Source organism: Buteo buteo, chromosome 13 (genome assembly GCF_964188355.1).
Source record: "Buteo buteo chromosome 13, bButBut1.hap1.1, whole genome shotgun sequence".
In the NCBI taxonomy this organism is placed as follows: Eukaryota; Metazoa; Chordata; class Aves; order Accipitriformes; family Accipitridae; genus Buteo; species Buteo buteo.
Genome location: NC_134183.1, coordinates 13,357,321 through 13,374,274, shown reverse-complemented (window position 1 = coordinate 13,374,274; position 16,954 = coordinate 13,357,321). Strand labels below are relative to the sequence as shown.

The following is a 16,954-nucleotide window of genomic DNA, read 5'->3' as shown; positions in this document are numbered from 1 at the left end:
TAGTGCCTTCTTTGTTTTTTTTTCCTGATCAAGTGTGGGATATTGCATTGCAGAACAAGTTTTCTTACATCTCCTGGCTGGGGGAAGGGAGAAGCTAATGCAAACTCTGCATTGAGGACCCACAAACTTAGAGGCTGGCCATTCCTGTGGAGACTACGGAGTCTCTTCCACCGCCAGCAGCTCCTTGCCCTGCTCCTGCCCTCACGTACTCTTAATTCTTGTCCCATTGTCCTTTCAGCACAGCTTACTTCCCATGTGAGAGGCAAGAGAAGGTGATCCCTTTCCTTTTTCCTTTCCCTGCTTTTGTTTTTGATCCTGGCAGTCACAAACCCCAACCATCAGTCTCTGAGTAAGTTATCAGAAGTCACAGGACACTGCACCACGAAGGACCAACTGTGCCTTGGCAGAGATGATTTTCGGCACACAGAGCACCGTTACGACACATTGATAGTGCCCCTAAGTTGTGCCATCTCTCTTACCCTAGATTCCCTCAGCTGCTGCCACCACCTGCTCCTAGTTTCTCTGCAGTGGACAAAATGCTGGGCCCTGCCTGGGGCCACGTGCTGGAAGGATTGCCCCTTGGGGCCCATTTCTCGCAGGTTGTGTGGCACCAACAGACCTCCTCAACACATCGGCTCAAAGGTCAGCCTTGTCACCTCTCGCACAACAGGCTGCACATGGCGTTGCCTCAGGCAAGAGAAAAGAAGACAACTGATGGGTGTACCCCTCCATTCCTTTCTCACATACCTGTACCTTGCTTTTGGCCTACCTACAGGCTAAACAGACAATATATCTTTGGGAAGAAGGGGAGGGCTTGAGGGAAGAAGGGAAGGGGGAAATTGTCAAACACTTTTTCCTTCATTCAGACCCTGATCTGAGCAGCAGAGGCACTGTGGGCGTGTACAACTGCAAAGTCTCATGTGCTCTATCAGCCGTCTCAGCTAGATCACTCTGATGCATTAAGCCTTGCCTCTAGTTTGGGTGAAAGACAGATGGACAGTGCCAAGGTATGTTAAAGACAAGCCCACAGATGTCTGCCTAAGCTGATGTTTTCATAGAACTGACAGCTCTCGGCTTCCAAGTAACTTTTGTCCCCTATTTTCAGGGAGACCACACAGCCTTGGAGGATTTTCTCAGAAACCTCAGAGGCGGTGTGTACAGTGAATCAAACACAGGATCCCTTGATGCAGACCAAGGTGGAGTGAATAAGAAACTCATTATCAGCAGCTGAGGAGTGAAGTGCAGCTGGCACTAAAAGGAAACAAGCAGCAGACTCAAGAGCAGAGGCCAGGGTATGTATTGGTGTTGAAAGCTTGTGACAGTCCCCAGCTTTCCCCCTCTGTCTACGGTACAAGTGCCAGTATTCAAGAGCAGAGGTGGGTGCTCCATGGAGCATTGAGCCTAGCAGGGCCACAAGGATGGGAGTGGAGCTGGTGTTGTGGGCTGAAGGGACGCAGGTTGTGCAGAAAATGATTGTGCCCAAGCCTGTGGCAGGTAGCCCCTGAATGCTTTCCACCTTGATTTGCTTACAATGTTTTCAAGGGAGAGCTTGTCAATGGAGCTCCTTGGGGGTGATGGGAAGTGGTAAGGGTTGACACTATCTGCTTGGTCTAAGCTTGTAGAAGTCAATGCCGGAGGCTTTGTCTCCAAATAGATGCTCACGCTGCTGGGAAGTTGCGACTGGCAGCTCCATAGCTGCATGCCTATGACAGCAATATCCAAAGGGCTCTCACCTTACCTGGCTCCCAAGTGCAGCCTCACCAGCACACCAGCTCTCAGAAGGAAGTGCAGCCTGCTTCCAGCGTCACTAGCGAGCATTGGTGAGTAGAACCTTCGTCAGGGCTGTCTGAAGAGAGCAATGGGAGATGGTTCTTTAGGAGCAGACCTCGGTTTTCAACCACAAGGACCTTAAGAAAGCCACCCAACAGCTTGCAGAGGTGCTAGACTAGTCCTGCCTTCTCATGACACTGCACAACTTTTCCCCATGGCTCCCTAGCAGACTCCCAACCTTGTTCATCCCTCCTCATCCCCTGCATTCTTTGTCCTTGCCTGACAGCGTCCATTGGTCTGCCACCACAGCCAGGGTCTCTTGTGGTGAGCCTTGCCTGCCCAAACCCACCTATGAGCTGACAGCTCCTCTTGGGTGGCTTGAGAATCTCTAGCCATACCCGCAGGTGTCTCCAAAGCTTCAGGTGGGGCTGCGTAGAGTCTAGATGACACACAACACCCATGAGTATCCCTGTTAGCTGTAATGGCTTGTGCAAGCATAAACTTCAGAGACTCTCCAAAATCCTGCTCTACAGACCCTGCACCATCCTTTGCCTCACATTACCTCCACGGTGGAAGCTTGAGGATTTGTCATTGGAATGAAGGGATGCAGCCAGCAAAGCCAGACAGAGGGAAGAGAGGAGAAAGCAGGCGTGAAGAGGAGTGAGCAGACTGATGGCTCCTGGCCGCACTGGTAAGTGTGGTACTTGGAGATAGTTTCTTCGATGACTTGTACAAAAGAACTGTCACAAAGGGCATCAGTGGGAAAGGACAGGCAAGTCACTGAAGAAGCAGCTCTCGCGTCACGGGTATAACTGTGTTTGTTCTGACCTACCGTAGCCTTCTGTAGACTCTGTTTTGCAAAGTCAACCATTTCTTCCTCTAGCTTCCTGCGTGTTTCACTTGCATGCGGTTACACACCCTCTCGTATCTCTCTAGCTTTCATGGATATGGTTGAAAATAAAGCAGGCAGATGTGTGCCCTGAGCTCAGGGACAGGTGCACACCCTCAGGCAGGACTTGCCATAAGCACGGCTGGGCAGTGCTGATGGCACTGAGGCCTGGCCTCATGTCCCTGGCAAATTCATAGCTCCCTCCTGGCCCCCGCCTCCTGGGCTCTGAGGTCCCACCAAATCGCCCATCAGCCTTCACAAGAGTCATTCCCAGAGGAGGAGACAAGGCCTCAGAGAGCTTTGGAGGTTGCCCATAGCAGGAGGATCAGGCCGTCATTTGTTTCCCTTCATCCTCACTGTCAAAAGCTCAAAATAGCCCTGCTCTTGCAAGACTCCGGTGCGGGGTCATGCCTGCTTGTGCAGATGATATGCTTCCACTAATAGCACTCGAAGACATTCCTCGGCGGGTAGGTTGCCTTCTATATCTCGGCGCAACGTGCTGCCATGTAGGAGCTGGACAACTGTCTTGTGTCCTAAGACGGCAGATGCTATTCTTACCCCAGAGAGACTTGCTCTGGCACAGCTCCTTTCTCAGGTTGAATGTTAAAAATAAGAAGCAGGCCCAAGCGTGCCGTCCCTGCTAAGAGTATAAATCAAGAGTGGCCCCTCTGAAGTCCGTGCAATGACGCTGTGCCAGCCCAGCGCCTGGGTGCTCGCCATGCCCTCCTGGGACGTGCTGTCCCACGGGAGAACAGAGCAGCTGCCCAGGTACTTCCAGAAGTCAGCTGGGGCTCAGTGTGGGGTAGGTGGGGGCATCACTTCTCTTGTAAAGCAGCAAATGAAAAAGTCGGGCTGGGCTGTAGCTCAGCTTTTTTTTTTTTACCACTGCCTCCCCCTGTGTCCCTGTCTGGGTGAGGATGAAGACAGAGGCAGGGCTTGCTCCAAGGTTCGGCAGCACTGCAGAAGGCCATGTCCCTTTGCTCAGGCTGTGCTTTCACAGCACTCACTGAGGGAAGGTAGTAGGGCTGTACACCAGAGATCCCTCAAGGGCCACTGGAGTACCAGGGCTGCAGGAGAACACCTGGCTAGGCCGGTGGCCATCATGTGACGGTTATGGAGACCCGGCTCTTCCTGCAGCCTGACTCTACTAGCCCTTTGGAGAGCTCAGTAAAGCCGGGGTCACTGCCTGGTACAGTCACAACAGGCAACCAGGCAGAGGAAACCACGGCCCAGAGGTGTCAGTTGCGACGGTGGCTGTGCCTTTCGCCTCGCCACCGGGGCTGTTGTTCAGAGGACACAGGCCCCATCAGTTTCATTCCCAGCTCAGGTCCTGTCAGCTGTCACCGGAGCGACGCACAGGTTCTTTTAGGGATCCTTGGCAGAAGGATGGTGGCATTATTAGCAGGGGTTGGGAGCAGGGGGGACCGGTCACAGGGCTCCAGCAGGCTCCTGTCAGTCACAGGGAGCTCGGGAGGCAGCAGCCGACCAGGCCCACTGCTCAAGGCACCCATTGCCAGGGGGTGGCAGCATGGAGCCACCAAGGTGGACCCTCCTCTGGGTGGCTGGTCCGCTACAGACCCGCAACTGGGACACACTTGAAAATGGGTGCTTTTAGAGCTGCTGAAACTTCCTGGCCCACGCACTAGGAAAGAATCACACCAGAAAGGTGAAAATCCAACCAGGTGGGACAGCCAGTCTCATGTATTCACCACTGGGACAGAGCAAAGACCCGCGGAGTGGGCCAAAGAAGGCTCAGGCTTGTTAGGGTCATCAATGCTGAAAGAAAAGACCCTGAGCTGACAGAAGCAGTCACTGGTGCAGTGTCTTTTGAGAAGGGGGCATTCAAGCTCTTTGGCAGGGCAGAATTGGATCAGAGTTAAACGTAGCTCTGGAAATTTGGAGAAAATATCTCTAATTTTCAGAAAAAAATTTAATGAAGAGAAACAAAGTACTTTAGGAAGATGAAATCAGACAGCAAAATGCATGAATTTTGTTATCTGAGCCAGGGACAAAAGGCATCGGGGGCACAAGTTTTTTACACACTCAACAATGTCAAATATAGCAAAACTGGTAGTTCTAATTATTGCAAGTATAAGTACTCTTTCTATGGTGCAGGATATGAATGTTTGCTTTCCTCAGCAATGGTTTATCTATGTTAGTGATAGTCTACAGTACTTTAAATAGACCACATTTTGTAGATGTCTTCTGAAGAAAAGAAAAATCTTGCTGTAACGTAAGGAAGAGCCAGAGTGACAAGTATAAAGAATGTGGCTTAGAAAAAGGTATGGATAGAACTTCATTTTTTAAGTAAAGAGATGAGAAAAGTAAAGACTGGGTATAGGAGTAAGAGAATAATTTTGTTAAATGAAAAACATTTTCATTAAGAGATATAGAGGTTTATATTGCCAGGACTGTAACAGTTTAATTTAAAGTAAAAGATTTGAAGTAAACATTAAGGAAATATTTTAATGAGAAAAACTGTATGGTAGAACAGAGTATCTAGAATATTGCATGATCTCCTTTAGCCTACGCTTTTAAGGATGTGTTTTAAAGAAACATCTCCCAAGGACTGTCTAGAGATAGATCCTAGATGGATGGTATCATATACACTTTTATAGAAAAATAGCAAGTATATCAATAGCTTTCTTGCAACTGAAACTGTGATGATCATCATGTCTATTTTTATGTTTACATTTCATAGTCAGCTACTGATTCTGCCTTGAAAAGGTGCTATAATTTCTGAGAAGGTGTATATATCCCACTTTGCCTTGTAATACTCAGCAAAATTGCATAGACATTTTAATATCTGAAATTTTCATCTATCAAAATCTTCTTTTTCCAGTTGGAAGGAGTACCTATTTTAGGTTCTGTTTGTTTGGTTTGCTGAACAACAAGGCCAGTTTGGGAAATACATTCTAAGGTATATAAAAACATTGATTTTTTCAAAATTGATAAATAATTAATTTGCCTTTAATTTAACTAACTCTGTAAACACCCTGTAAAAATAAGAACTCTTGTTATTTTTATGGACCTATGATAAGACTGTTTTTTCAGAATTCTTTAACTTGTAAAAAAATACCTCTCTAATGATGCAATATGAACTATAGCAATGTGCTAGTCTAAACAAGGTACATCACAGATAGCTAGAACATACAGAAAAAAAAATCACATTCTTGGGTTTTCTTTCATGCTGAACTAACAGCATCATTCACTTGAGGAGGCCAGAAATTATGATAAATTACCAGGATCCAAATAGCATACCATGGGGAGGGAAACCAAAGATTCCTTCCTCCTGGATATTTATTGCCATAACTGCAGAATGATAGCCTTTGGCATTGCCACACTGTTTGTGGAGTAGGGCTGCCTGTCAGCTAAGTACTAACCGATCATGGGGAAAACACTGCTCCAAAGTGGCCATAAAGTACCATCTTGGAGAGAAAGTTTAAAATAGATACAGTACATATGTTCCAACAGAACTGCTGCCCCACTGCAGAAGATCTCAGATCTATGAACTCCTGGACTAGAGGGACATCTGTATCTCCTGAGCTAACTATTCCAATTCTAGAATTTTTTGGAAGTATTCTATATTAAAGGAAGAAACTTCTTGACAAAGTTTGAGGAAATAAAATTAAATTCAACAGCTGAATTCTCCATGAATTTACCAATGAATCTGCCATACATCCAGGAAAAGGGCCTACAAAGACGTCTTTTCTTTCTCCCATTTCTACATGCATTATTTCTCTTTAATTCAGAGTTCCAACACAGATAGGACTGCAGACAACATATACTTTGGAGCACTAAGGGGTGAAAGCCAGGCTTAGCAAATATATAAGGCAGACAGCAATGCAGTCAAGAGACAGCTCTACTCTGAGACCTTGCACCCTGCAAGATACTGGCCATCTGAGGCACTTCTCAGGGAGCAGCAGACACTTTGAGGGACCTGAGGGACTGATTTGGAAGGAAGACAACATACACCTGTGTTGCTTAGCAAAGCAGTGATGGAGTGAAGTTGGCATTGCATCTTGAGCTGCAGCAGATTTGGGATATATTTTCTCAGGCCACACTCCTGACTGAGATGTAAAACAGCATCCCTTCCTCCTTCGGACTCAGAATTCACTTCTCCTTTGGGATAAACTCAAATCTTTCCAAGTACTTTGTGACAAGCCACATGGAGAGAAAGGTCTGTCCCTTATAGACTTTTTAGTGGGGTGAATAGGGAATCTCCTCAGGACAGGGGATGAAAGCACTGTTAAAACCCCCAGCTGCTAATCTCCCACAAGGGCCACCAGTACCCTGACTCCCTGGCTGCTGGCTATCTGGTGACATGGTCCCATTGTTTTCTGCTGAAGCTGTTCTGCTTTACCCAACTGATTTCCCCTTCAGGAGGAGCAGGGAATTGTATGCTTCTCTCGGCATCTTGGATGTGGAGAGAGATTAAGGAAATATTTAAGCTGACCACCAAGGAAATCTATCTCCTAATATTACATAGGAGGCTGTGGTGGAGTCTCTGAAGTGATGGGAGTCTCAGTGTTTGGAAAAAAATTTCTCTTGAAAATACTACAAGAAAAATATCCTGCTGTAGTATAAATATGTACTGCAGATTAACTATAGCATAGTCTATCTTGGCACCTGGGAGATGCTCTCTGCAGTTTAATCACTATTTTTACTTCCTCAAATATGTGACTTCATATGAAAATTTGGATGAGGTGCGAAGAAGATATATATTTGCAACATTCAGTCAAAGATAATAACAAAGTGAATTGAACTGCATATGTGGATGTTTGCTTTCTATGAGTTAGCCTCAGTAGAGGATCACAGTAACATGCCATAAATTCCAAGAACAGTTCATGGGTTCATAAAGTGTTTGGACAAATTCATCAGTTAAAAATCCACCATGAGCTGTTAAACACCCAGCCATCATATCATGCTCAGGGCTTCCATAAATACAAATTACCGGGAAACAGGAGAGTTTTAGACAAGTACTGCTCTATGTTGCCATAGGCAAGATGCTGGTCCTTCCTGGACATCACTTTCAAAGTCAGAAATTTGGGCTACATGGACCTTTGATCTCACAAGTACAGCTAATTTTATGTTATGCCACAGTTGCCTGCAGGGGTTAATACCGTGCTCCTTCCTTACTTCTTTTCCTTCCTCTTCCTTCCTCCTCTTCTGGCTACTTCCTGTTTCAATTACCTTTTTCTACCCAGTGGTATTCCAGCTTGCCCAACCCACTCACCTGCTCTGTAACAGGAGCCCCACAGCTGCTTTGGTGGGTGATAGAAAGGGCATCCTGAATGTCACCTCCTTGGCCAGAATCTACCGCCCAGATCTCTTCCGCTGATGTTAGCTGTGGAGACAGGAGGAGTGTGAGTAATGGTGCACCTGTGGTGCACATTTGAAATCTGCCCATCCTCTAATCTCAGATTGTGGGTTTTATTTGCTTCTCATGTTCAGTTAACTCATTCTGAGGACTTCCAAGAATACCACTCTGAGGGAAGCTACTTAGCAACAAACTTGTCATCAAAGTTCCCCCTAGGACAGATGCATTCACTTTCCTTGACGTGTAGTGAAGGTAAATCACAACTGCATTAAGATCTGTAGAAATTAATTTCTGAATAGAGCAGAAGGGACAGGGGATAGCAAGGCCATTATGGTCCCTTCATGGCCAACCTGTGACATCAGCTTATCTTCACAAGTGCTCACATGTACACCCAGAAATTTTTGCTTACATTCACCATGGTAAAGAATGGATGGCCCACATTGCTTTTCAACCTGCAGGTTTAAAGTCTGGGTAGTTATGAACCTTAGTAGTTGTTCCTGGGAAATAATTTATTGCTTCCAGCAATTCTCTCAGCCCATTCCTTCAGCCACATTTATCAGAAATGTTAGTTTAATGGCACATTACCTAGCCAGATGACACATCAAAAATATGGACTGAGCACTTTCTGTACATAACATTGAAATCATGCACCTTAGCAGATCTACACTGAATTGATAAATAACCTTTTAATATGGAAAATGTGCTCTTACCATCTCCAGGGTTCAGTGTCCAGCCACATCCTAGCAGAAGTGTAGGGATGAGCAGTTTTGTACAGAGCAGTGTTCTGACATTTCTGCTTGTCCTGTGCTAACATTCCCGTGAGCTCTCATTTTACACAGAGGACAGCAGAAATGCTGCTACAGCAGAGGCTGGGCATTCTCTGTCAGACTGTCCATCACAGGCTACAGAGCAAATTGATCTGTCTAGGCAGGCCCTAACATATTGATAGCATGACCAACAACAGCACTTGCAAGCTGAAAATCCTACAAGTAGTGATTTGAGTTCTTTTTTTGGGGGGAAAATCATGAGCAAGTCAGGGAACTTCAGACTCCAACCTATATCATTGTTCTTTTCTAGAATAGTCATAAGTGTAGCTCTATTCCACATTATTTTTGTATCTACTGGGAAAGGATCTGTCACTATCCCAGTCTCTGCTGTTTTGGGGTGATTTTTGTTGTTGTTTTTTTTTGTTTGGTTGTTTTTTTTACTTGGAAAGTGCTATATGTTAATACTCTGATCCAAGAATGGAAATGATGCCATTTATTCTGGGGGGGATACTATTCCACTCTGTAAGAGTTACAGAATCTGTCAAGAAAAAGCATTAGACTAGAAAGTGGTCTTTTAGTTTCTAGGTCTGACTTTGCCATACATGTTTTTAAGGCAGAATCAAGGCACTGAACAAAATATTTTTTTCTAGAATATAAGGACACTGATACTACATACTCAGTTCCTGGTGGAAGTGAATTTAGGCAATCCCTGCTGAAACAACACCCTTTTTGTAAGACTCCTGCAAATACTAACTGACACCTAAAAGGAGGGCTTAGGCAATGGCTGCCATTCACTATTCTGGGCATAATGCCAAACAGTTTAGCAGACACAGGGGAAATGAAAGAGATGAAGGTGGTGTCTTAGTATCCTAAAGAGAAAGAGCCTGAAGAAATAAAAGCAGGAAAAGAAATCAGAACAATTGCTCCTCAAGCTAATTTCTTCCCTGCTGCTTGGACTCTCAGAAATGAGAAGCTGTTGCGAAACACCAGAAACACCTAGTGCCCTCATCAGCAACCAACTAGGTCAAGTAACACTGGTTCAAAATCAGCTTTCTGTCTGCAATACCTTACAAGTATCTGCATCATGCTCTAGTCTCCAGCCTGGGTTTCAGTTTGCATTATTTGCTCAGGATCTGGTCTATGCAGATGTATGAATATAGATTGAATTAGACCTTCTCCTGAACAATAGCCCACCTAAAAACCTCAAGCACTGTTAAATGCATCCAGTTATTCATTGGTAATCTCTGCAGAACAGACACTTCATTCACGTAACTCAGATTGCACAGTGATCCCGTGGCTTCTGTAGAACTCAAATAATCTGATCTATCTCACCACCTGGGTGTCTCACCCTGTCTGATAAGTGAGAGTTGATTGCTCGTCTCACCAAGAGCTGCAATGTAGACAATATGGAAAAAGTCACAATTTTTGAACATTTAGCTTCTCAGATAAAATGCTTAGGATGATGAAAGGAATCTTAAATATGCTGCTGGAGGTAAAATTTAGCAGAAAAGGCTGTTAAAGCTGTTCAAAGATCTCATAGCCTACTAAAGAACTATAAATGGCATAACTGAAACATAACAGAGCAGCTTAAGGAAAAAAAGCGTATTTTCACAAATGTATCCCAGCAAAGCACCTTTTCAACTGTATCATCTCAACCCACTATCTCTGTTAATAATGTGTACCACATGTGTTTGTAGACAGCCAGTGACACACCAAGTGGACTGTGCTGATTTTGGCTGTGACAGAGTTATTTTTCTTCATAGTAGCTAGTATGGGGCTATGTTTTGGATTTGTGCTGAAAACAGTGTTGATTATACAGGGATGTTTTCATGACTGCTGAACAGTGCTTACACAGAGTCAAGGCCTTTTCTGCTTCTCACCCCACCCCACCAGTGAGTAAGCTGGGAGTGCACAAGAAGTTGGGAGGGGACACAGCTGGGACAGCTGACCCCAACTCACCAAAGGGATATTCCAGACCATATGACATCATGCTCAGTATATAAAACTGGGGGAAGAAGAAGGAAGGGGAAAAACACATTCAGAGTTATGTCATTTGCCTTCCCAAGTAACCGTTACATATGATGGAGCCCTGCCTTCCTGGAGATGGCGGAACACCTGCTTGCCAATGGGAAGTAGTGAATGAATCCCTTGTTTTGCTTTGCCTGCATCTGTGGTTTTTGCTTTACCTATCAAACTGTCTTTATCTCAGCCCATGAGTTTTCTGACTTTTACCCTTCTGATTCTCTCCCCCATCCCCCTGTGACGGAGGTGAGTGAGCAGCTGCGTGGTGCTTGGTTGCCAGCTGGGGTTAAACCACAACAGGGACTTAACTTAAAAGAGGCTTGTGTGCCTGCCTGCACATTGGCCAAGCTTCAAGGCAGAGCTGTGGACAGTGCACACACAGAGAACACATCCTTACCTATTGGTAAAGGACCAAGATCTCAGAGACAAGGAAAGGATGCTGAGTATACACATCCCTCCCATGCTGAGGAAAGTGAAGAACACAGACCTCTCACTTTGTAGTCAAATGCTATCCATGGGGCTGCTCAGCAGAAGGCAGCTAATGGTGGGACCAGCTTTGTTTTAAGATAAGGTAACTAAGGTTTCTGTGCTCCACCCTGAACTCATTGGTCTTTGTGCTGGGTCTCACCCTTCCCACTTTGCAGTCATTCTAGAAACAGCAGGAGAGCAATGCCAAAAAGCTAACCCCAAATTCCAGAATGCCATACATCTGTGAGGCAGAGAATTACTCTTTAGTTAGTACTGGGGCATTCAAAATCATCTCTGACAACCCAACTTGTCGGTCCATGTTTGGACTCCAGAATCCTTGGGTTTCCTCACAGCTCAGATGCTGCAGAAGAGAGAACTGCAATTCTTACAAAAATTAGTTGACCAGTGCTCAATCTGCACATGTTAATGGAGTGAGACTGTATTGTCAGCTGCCCAGTTGTCCCACTCCTTGTTTGATGGTATAAAGCTCCTAATAACACAATCAATATCCTGGAACAGTTCTCCTTGAAATGTCCTCAGCAAGGTTGCACAGGGGCTGCAAGATACTGAGGGCAATGGCAGCGTAAAGGATTGTCGTGGTTTAAGCCCAGCCAGCAACTAAACACCACGCAGCCGCTCACTCACACCCCCCCCCCCCCAGTGGGATGGGGGAGAAAATCAGGAAAATAAGTAAAACTCGTGGGTTGAGATAAGAACAGTTTAATAGAACAGAAAAGAAGAAACTAATAATGATAATGATAACACTAATAAAATAACAACAGCAATAATGAAAGGATTGGAATGTACAAATGATGCGCAGTGCAATTGCTCACCACCCGCCGACCGACACCCAGCTAGTCCTCGAGCAGCGATTCCCCGCCCCCACTTCCCAGTTCCTATACTAGATGGGACGTCCCGTGGTATGGAATACACCGTTGGCCAGTTTGGGTCAGGTGCCCTGGCTGTGTCCTGTGCCAACTTCTTGTGCCCCTCCAGCTTTCTCGCTGGCTGGGCATGAGAAGCTGAAAAATCCTTGACTTTAGACTAAATATTACTTAGCAACAACTGAAAACATCAGTGTTATCAACATTCTTTGCATACTGAACTCAAAACATAGCACTGTACCAGCTACTAGGAAGACAATTAACTCTATCCCAGCTGAAACCAGGACAAGGATGCAGAAACATCTGGGCAATCACCTCTGAGATACTGGAAGACAGTTGGGTGGTTTCTTGCCTGTGACACAGGTACTTTGATCTATTCAACCTTCCTTCCTGGATCTGATCCTAATGATGATATATAGTGGAAACTGCTGAGGGAGTTTGTGGACTCCTACCTCTTAGAAGTGCAGATACTTGGCTAAGAAAAACACTCATCCAGCTATGTGGGACTGGGACAGGCTGGGTGTAGCACTGCAAAAGGTGGCAGCTCATTGCACGGTAGCTATACAGACCTTGCATGTCTTTACTTTCATAAAAGCAGTACTTGGGCAGGCTGGAGCCATACCCGGGCAGTCTCCCATGGTGCAGAAGGCAGTCACCTGCACTTCTAGAAAGGACTTACGGCTGCTGGCAGCTGTGTTTCTCTTGCAATAGGTGTGGCCTGTCATGTGGAGAATCATAGGGAAAACACTGATCCACAAAAGGAGATTTCCTACCTGAGAAGAAGCTGAGCAGCTCTGAGCTCTTTCCAGCCTCCTAGAGCTGACTAATGGGGAGAGAGACAACAAAGGGATCTCTTTTTAAATGGGCATTATGGGCCTCACATAGGAGGCTCACAGATAGCTTGTGGGTGAGAAGACCATGAATTTCATGCTGTGCACCAGAAACAGTACAGGTGGGCTTACCTGGTCATAGCTGCAGGCTGCTGCCCTAGGCAATCTTTAGCTCCCCTGCTTCTTCTGCATTAAGCTCATATAGGACAAGAGGAAAACTTGCTAAGCCTCCTGCCAGGGTAACCGCTGATGACATGATATTGAAGGGACAGGGTGAGATCAGTGCTATTTTGAGATCTCCTGCTAATTGCTTCTGTGAATTAATTCTCTCCACTTTTGCAGGGGGTGAAAGTTTAATACCATTGGTGCCCATCTTCAGGAAAAGTCACATGAAAGAGTAGGCAAGTTCAGTGCAAAGGAGGAAACTACTTATCTTTCGGAAAGCTCCCTGCATTTGGTGGGGAGAGTCCCTGCATAAGAACATTCTATTTTGATATCCACCAACTTGCTGAGGCGATGAGCTCCAGTGCAGGTGCATTCCACAGCAGGGTGGGGGATTGCAGTGTACAAGGGGTATTCCTGAGCTGGGGAAAACCCAGGAGAGCATGGAGACCCACCAGGAGCTGGCAGCTCTCGTGAGAGAGAGTGGCTGACAAGGCATGGGCAGGGCCAGGAGTAATGGTGGCCACCACCCACCCCTAAGAAAAGCAGCCCTAGGTAGCGCTCAGACCAGGAGCGCTGCGAACAGAGTGAGCAAACAGGGCGTAGCATGGCAGTTTGTGTGGAAGGGCGCACAAAGAGGGCACCTCTTTGAAGGAGGGACATTCCACTGGCTGAGTGGAGAGACTTGAAGTCTACATAATCCAGCAACAGAGTACCATTCTGTGACCATCTGCACAGGTCGAGGGCACTCATTCTCCCTGACCCTCAATGCAGAATGGTGGGCACTCATCTGAGAGCAAAGGCTGCAGCTCCAGCTGGGCGGTCTGCACCATCTACCCCAGCGGTGGCTGATGCCTCCACCCAGATGGAGCTGCTGAAGGGAGAGGCTGCAGTGCAGACCTCAGACTGAAGGAAGTGCCTAGACCTTTCTCCTGGGGCAGAGATAGACAGCATGGCCAAACAGCCAAAAACTCCCCTACCAGCACACACAAAATGGAGGGGCGGGGGGGGGGGGGGGGAGGAATAATGCAGAAGAATTGAAGTTTGCAATTGCAAGGACCAGCAGGAGGAAGAGACTTCCCCCAGAGCCTGAGTTGCTCTTGCAGAACCACTTCACCACTCTGCAGACTGAAGAAGAAAGCCCTGTCACATCAGGAGAGACGCTGGAGCTGAGTAAGGCAGTCCGATCTGCTCCCCAGCAGACAACCAGTGCAACTAAGAAAAGGCGATGGGTGATAGTAGTAGGCAACTCTCTTCTGGGAGGTATGGAGGCACCCATTTGCTGACCTGATACACTCTCTAGAGAGGTGTGCTGCTTACCAGGGACTCATATCACAGATGTCACCAAGACACTACCAAGCCTCGTACAGTCCACTGGCTATTATCCACTGCTGTTGTTTCACATAGGGACCACTGATACAGGCAGGAACAGTCTGAGGAGTATCAAGGATTACAGAGCCCTGGGAGCATTGGTATGGGACTCTGGAGCACAGGTAGTTTTTTCATCAGTCCTCCTGGTCAAAGGGAAGGAATTTGAAAGGGCCCGTCAAATCTGGCAAATCAACAAATGGTTGTGGGACTTGCTTTGAGAAACCTGGTCTACTGGGGGCTGATGAGGTCCACCTGTCAGTGAAGGAGAAGAGCATATTCAGTCATAGCCTTGCCAAGCTGCTGAAGAGTGCTTTAAACTAAAGTTGCTGGGGAAGGGGAACCTCAATCCATCCCACTTCTACCGGTTTGATACCAATGCCAGCAATAGATGCCCAGAGCCTGGAGAGGGATCACAGTTCAGCAGGAGAGCACCTGAAAGGCAGTACAGAGGAATTCCACCTACTCCAGCCAGTAAGTCAGTTTCATCAGGGGCCCAACTTAAATGCCTCTATGTAAACACATGTAGCATGGGGAATAAACAAGAACAATTAGAGATGTGCACATGCCTGCAGAGCTATGATCTTATTGGCATTATGGAGATGTGGTGGGATGGGTCCTATGACTGAAGTGTTGGAATGGAAGGATACAGGCTCTTCAGGAAGGTCAGGCAAGGGAGACGAGAAGGGGGTGTCACCCTCTATGTCAATGACCAGCTGGAGTGCATGGAGCTTTGCCCTGTGATGGATGCGGAGCTGATTGAGAGCTTATGGGTCAGGATTAAAGGGAGGGCAGGGACAGGTGACATTATAGTGGGCATCTGCTACAGGCCACCCAACCAGGAAGACTGAGCGGATGAGTCCCTCTATAGACAGATAGGAGCAGCCTCACGTTCACAAGCCCTGGTCCTCATGGGGGACTTCAACCACCCCGGTATCTGTTGGAGGGACAACACAGCAGCGCATAAGCCATTCAGGAGGTTCCTGGAATATGTTGATGATAACTTCCTTTTCCAAGTGATAGAGGAACCAACATGGAGAGGTGCTATGCTGGGCCTTGTTCTCACCAACAAGGAGGGGCTGGTGGGGAATGTGAAGCTCAAGGGAAGCCTTGCCTGCAGTGACCATGAAATGGTGGAGTTCAAGATCCTTAAGGCAGTGAGGAGGGTGCACAGCAAACTCGCTACCCTGGAATTCAGGAGAGCAGACTTTGGCCTCTGCTTGGTAGAGTGCCATGGGATAAAGCCCTGGAGAGAAGAGGGGCCCAAGAAAGCTGGTTAATATTCAAGGATCACCTCCTTTAAACTCAGCAGCAATGCATCCCAACAAAGAGGAAGTCAGGCAAAACACCAAGAGGCCTGCATGGATGAGCAAGGAGATCCTGGACAAACTCAAACACAAAAAAGAAACCTACAGAGGGTGGAAGCAAGGACAGGTAGCCTGGGAGTAATACAGAGAAATTGTCTGAGCAGCCAAGGATCAGGTTAGGAAAACTAAAGCCCTGATGATAGAATTAAATCTGGCCAGGGGTGTCAAGGGCAACAAGAAAAGCTTCCATAGATATGTTGGTGATAAAAGGAAGACTAGGGAAAATGTGGGCCCTCTCCAGAAAGAAACAGGACATCTGGTTACCTGGGACATGGAGAAGGCTGAGGTACTCAATGACTTTTTTACCTCAGTCTTCTCTGGCAAGTGCTCCAGCCAGCGAACATGGACACCTTATAGCAGCCTTCCAGTACATAAAGGGGGCCTACAAGAAAACTGGAGAGGGACTTTTTACAAGGGCGTGTAGTGATAGGACAAGGGGTAATGTCTTTAAACTGAAAGACGGTAGATTTAGGTTAGATGTAGGGAAGAAATTCTTCACTGTGAGGGTGGTGAGGCACTGGAACAGGTTGCCCAGAGAGGCTGTGGTTGCCCCATCCCTGGAAGTGTTCAAGGCCAGGTTGGATGGGGCTTTAAGCAACCTGGTCTCGTGGAAGGTGTCCCTGCCCATGGCAGGAGGGTTGGAACTCGATGATCTTTAAGGTCCCTTCCAACGTAAACCATTCTATGATTCTGTAATTGGGTGCCCACCTGACTTGAACACACGACCTCAAAATGTCTGTGAAATCCATGGTGTGGCTGCTTTAGGGTAGCTGCATGGTTAAAGGAATCTAATGAGAGCAGCAAAGGTACTCAATGCTATTGTGAAAGCACAAACTGTGTGATGGTGACTTTGATGCTGTGTTCCTTCAAAGGCTTAGATGGGAGCTTACCAACTCAGCTACCTTTCTGTACTAGAATTCACTGCTGCCAAGGTTAAATTTTACGCCATACGTACTGACGCCCAAGAAGATGCCTTCTTGAACTTTGCTGGTTGATTCCCACATGGTACAGATGGGTTTGCTTTAGTTGTTTCTCTCTGGGCAGAAAGGAAGAGCAATGGGCCTGAAATGGAGCCCGTAGGCTTGCAAGCATGCTTCTTTTCCTGTC

The 16,954-nt window shown here is 46.7% G+C and overlaps 1 long non-coding RNA gene across 1 annotated transcript; it reads right to left on the bottom strand.

Annotated features, from left to right (window-relative positions):
* Positions 1–1,659: 1,659 nt before the first annotated feature.
* LOC142038902 (uncharacterized) lies at positions 1,660–9,102 on the bottom strand. The gene is made up of 3 exons (XR_012652724.1): positions 8,690–9,102; positions 7,896–8,006; positions 1,660–1,846 (listed from the first exon to the last, which is right to left on the bottom strand). It is a non-coding gene; the product is annotated as an uncharacterized LOC142038902 (long non-coding RNA).
* Positions 9,103–16,954: the final 7,852 nt, after the last annotated feature.